The sequence below is a fragment of the Microtus pennsylvanicus genome, chromosome 8 (genome assembly GCF_037038515.1).
Source record: "Microtus pennsylvanicus isolate mMicPen1 chromosome 8, mMicPen1.hap1, whole genome shotgun sequence".
Lineage (NCBI taxonomy): Eukaryota > Metazoa > Chordata > Mammalia > Rodentia > Cricetidae > Microtus > Microtus pennsylvanicus.
In genome coordinates this window covers 73,626,307-73,631,023 of record NC_134586.1, presented here as the reverse complement: position 1 = coordinate 73,631,023, position 4,717 = coordinate 73,626,307, and positions in this window count along the sequence as shown.

The window sequence follows — 4,717 nt, the reverse complement described above, 5'->3', positions numbered from 1 at the left end:
ATTGCCACGTAGCTGTGGCTTACCAGCTGAAGTTTCGGCATGTCTTACTCTTGCAGCAGCTCCATGGCTCCTCTCTGACTCTGCCTTCTTCTTCCCAGCATTCAGTCCAATTTTCCCTGCCTACCTAAGTTCTGCCCTATCAACAGGCCAAAGCAGTTTCTTTATTTATTAACCAAGAAAAGCAACACACAGACAGAAGAACCTCCCAAACTACTTTTCTTCAGTTCCTTTTCACAAATTGGAAACTTATTTGGGTGGGTCTTGCCCTGAGGTCGCCACTCCCTTTATTCCATTTCTTAGTCTCTTTATCTCCTTAACGCAGGACTTAGCTCCATTCCACTTCCTAGTGCTCTTTTTCTCCTCAAAATTTACATTTTGTAATTTTCCCTGCTCAGTTTTCTCCTTTTAATTATAAACCTTTATTAGAGTTACCACCAAAAACCACATGGCAGGGTCTACACTAGGCTGTTTTGAGATTTCCTCTGCCAATGGAATTAACCCAAAAATTCTTCACTTTAGCCTTGGGCAAACTATTCAGACAAGGAAAAGAAGCATCCACTTCTTTCACCAAAATAGCACTAAGGCAATCTATAGGCAACACACTAAAATTTTTCTCCTCTAAAATCTCTTGAGCCAGTTCATCAAATCATTACCAGCACCACTGTCTTCCATGTTTCTACTAGTATGGCTTAAAGCATCCCATTGCTTTTCTAATCTAAACTCCCAAAATCCATATTACTCCAAACAAAAACATGGTCAGGCCTAGCACAGTAATACTCCAGTCCCTGGTACCATCTTTTGTCTTGGGGTTTTCATTGCTGTGAAGAGACACAATGACCACAGTAACTCTTATAAATGAAAACATTTAATTGAGGGAGCTTGCTTATAGTTTCAGAGGTTCAGTCATTTATCATCATTGTGGGGAGCATGGGGGCATGCAGGCAGATGTGGTGCTGGAGCTGAGAGTCCTACATTTTGATTCAGAGACAACAGGAAGTTGACTGACACACTGGGTAGTATTCCTCAAAGCCTGCCCCCTCAGTGGCATATTTCCTCCAACAAGGCCACACCTCCTGATAGTACTATTCCCTTTAGGGGCCATTTTCTTTCAGACCACCACAGACATATACCCAAAGAATATTTCATCCTACTATAGAGACACTTGCTCAATAATGTTCATTACATCTCTATTCATAATAGCCAGAAAGTAGAAACAGCCTAAATGGCCTTCAACAAGTAAATGGATTAAAAAAAGTTTTCATGATGAAATATTACTTAGTCATTTAAAAATGAAATCATGAAATTTACAGATAAATGGATGTAAATTTTAAAATATCATCATGAATGAGGTAACCCAGACCCAGAAAGACAAATATGACATGTATTTGCTTATATGTGGATATTAGCTATTAAATATTTACTAAGCTGGCTACAATCTGTATAACCACAGAAGTTAGGTACAGAGTAAGGAACTAGTGGGGAGGGATGGATCTCCCTAGGAAGGGGAAATAAAATAATTATAGATGAACAGTAAGACAGGAACAGGAAGATAAAATATAAGGGGGAGGAAAGAGGGGGCAAAGGAGGGAATACAGGAAAGGCTAAAACTAAGGGTCATGCAGAAAACTTATACAATAGAAGCTTTCTAAAAATATACATGGATGAAGATTATCTAAATGAAATTGACTAAAAACAGGAGATGGAGCCCTAACTAGACATCTCTTGCCATCATCAAGTTTCCAGTGCCAGAAATGGATTATATCTAATGAAGTTGTTGGTCAAAGATGTTCTGTGGAAACTCCCAAACAACCCAGACTATTGCCAAAGCTATTGGTTGCTCTCCTTGAGCTGATAAGAAGACCCTATTGTTGAAGACAGAAACTACGCAACTCATTGAACATAGAGAAGTTGAGCTAGTGCCTGTCCAGAGCCTTCACCCCTACTGATGAGTGTTCATGGTACTTGAGTGTTCAGTGCATTACCAAAGGAGAAAGATAACTACCAATCAATTTATCAAGTCCTCAGTCTACAATGATGACTTGCTTACAAGCTGGGCTAGTGCAAAAGTGGCACAAAGCTTGTGGGAAGTCATAACCAATATTTTATTTAAGTTAAGGTCCACTCTTTAAGATGAAACTTATCCCCAACATTGCTCTAGTGGTCAAGAACTGGAGACAAGATAGGCCAGGGGTCTAGGGGAAAACCAAACACTATGCTCTGTTAAAGGAATGTAGCCATAAGATGACTCCTCACAACACTCTGCTTTACTCATAGAGCAGTGTCTTGCTTAGCCATCATCAGGGAAGCTTCCTCCAGCCGTAGATGAGAACAAACACACCCACAGCTAGGCAATGGGCAGAAAGTGAGAGATCTTGTAACACTCAGTCCTAAATGGGAATTCCCCATGAATTCCTTTCCATCAGGGCTCAGAGAATCTTATGGAAGAAGAGGCAGAAAGATTTTAAGAGATGGAGGGGATGGCAGACACTAAGGAAACAAGGCCTTCTAGAAATAGCAAGACCAGTACACATATGAACTCACAGAGACTGTGGCAGATATGTAGAGGGCCTGCATGGGTTGGCACCAGATGGGATCCCAGTGCTGAAAGAAGTGGACACAAGTCCCTACCCCTAATCCAGAATTCATGTCTAATGACTAACACTCAGAAATAAAAACTCAGTTCTCTCCAATGGCGTCTCACTGGAGATATAAACCACTCTTAAGGCCAGGTCCCATGCCCAACAGTAGATGACCAACACAAAATGAACTCAATGGCATCTTTGGATGTTCTTTGTCTTATGAGGTTTGGAAAGGGTTTTGTTTGTTTGTTTGTTTTCATCTTACGGGTCCTTTGTGTATATATTATGGCATCAGGTTTTATAGTATTGGGGGAATCCTGTGTGTATGAATATGTGTATCTCTGCATCTACATGTGTATTCCATGCTTTTTCTTTGGCTCTTTTTCTTGTTTGCCTGTTTTGTCCTATTCCAGTTTGCTTTTGTTCTATTTTATTATTATTCTTTAGATGTCCAACAAAAGACCCAAAGGATGTGGATTCCAATGAAAGGAAAGGTGGGAAAAGTCTTGGAGGAACTGGGGGAGAGAACATCATAGAATATATTCTATAAAACAACATCTACTTTCAATAAATGAAAGAAAAACCCACACCTTTCATACTGCCTTTTCAACGTTCCCAAATCCAGTTGTGCAATGGAGTCTGCCTGTGAAAATTCAGGCTCATCTCGGCATAGCCTGTTCTTCCCTGACTGGAGAGAAAAACCCTAGATCCAAACAACAGAGTTCTGCTGCTCATGTGGCTGCTGAAAGAGTGTTTGGTTTGCTGTAACTATGTTTTCAGACTGATAAAGGACATCTAGGAAGAGGCTATGGTTAATAGGTTTTCACTGAAAGAATATGTACTTGCGTGTGTGTGTGCATGTGTGTGTTGTGCATGTGTGTTGTGTGTGCATGTGTGTGTTGTGCATGTACATTTGTGTGTTGTGCATGTGCATTTGTGTATTGTGCATGTGCATATGTATGTTGTGCATGTGTGTGTTGTGCATGTATGTTGTGTGTGTGCATGTGTGTTGTGTGTGCATGTGCATTTGCGTGTTGTGCGTGTGTGTTGTGCATGTGCATTTGTGTATTGTGCATGTGCATATGTATGTTGTGCATGTGTGTGTTGTGCATGTGCATTTGTGTGTTGTGCATGTGTGTGTTGTGTGTGCATGTGCATTTGTGTGTTGTGCATGTGTGTGTTGTGCATGTGTATGTATGTGTTGTATGTTGAATATGTGTGTTGTGTTGTACATGTGTGTGTTGTGCATGTGCATATGTGTGTTGTGTGTGTGCATTTGTGTTAAGTATGTATGTTTGTATGTGTGTTGAGCATGCATGTAGAGGTCAGAGATCAACATCAGGTATCTTCCTCTGCCACTATCTTAGTTTTTTGGGCCAGGGTCTCTCACTGAATCTGAAGCTCATGGGTTCAGCTGCACTGGTTGACCAACAAGCCCTAGGGATCCTCCTGCATCCACCTCCCCAGCATTGGGATTAAAGGTATGCACCACCTTGTTTTTGTCCCCTTGTGTCCATGTGTTTTTAAGACAAGGTGTCTTAGGTTAGGTTTTCTGTTGCTTTAATAAAATACTGACTGCTGTGGGAGCACCTTCTGTTCCTTCAGCCAACAGCCTTTAAGATACCAGTCCACTTGGGCATGGTCTCTTATACTATAAATGCAGCTGTAAAGCATGCACTTACTCTCTTGCTTCCAGCTCTCACTTTTGGCTGCTAGACTCTGTTCCTCTTCCCCGTGCAAAGGACTGTTATCTAGGACAGTGATGTGTGTAAGTCTCCCCTAAATAAGTAACCCTTTATTATTCATGATTCTGAACTAGTGTGGGATTATTTTGTGACTTCTGCCATCATCTGGCACCCAAACGTGGGGGCCAGTCCACACTCTTTTGGGATCAGTCTACCAGCCACGTGGCACATTGGGCACTGACTCTCCCACCCACAGCTTTAGCCGGCCCTCAGATGCTGCTCAGTGCTCCCCGGCTTGCAACCTACATGCCTTCCCACACACTGCTGCCTGCAATCCTCACAGTGCACACAGTCCACAATTCACACTGACAGAAAACTTTGGGTTTCCTCTTTATCCTAGGCCCCAACTCTCGAAATCATTTGATCGCCTTAATATCTGTTCTTAATTTGTTA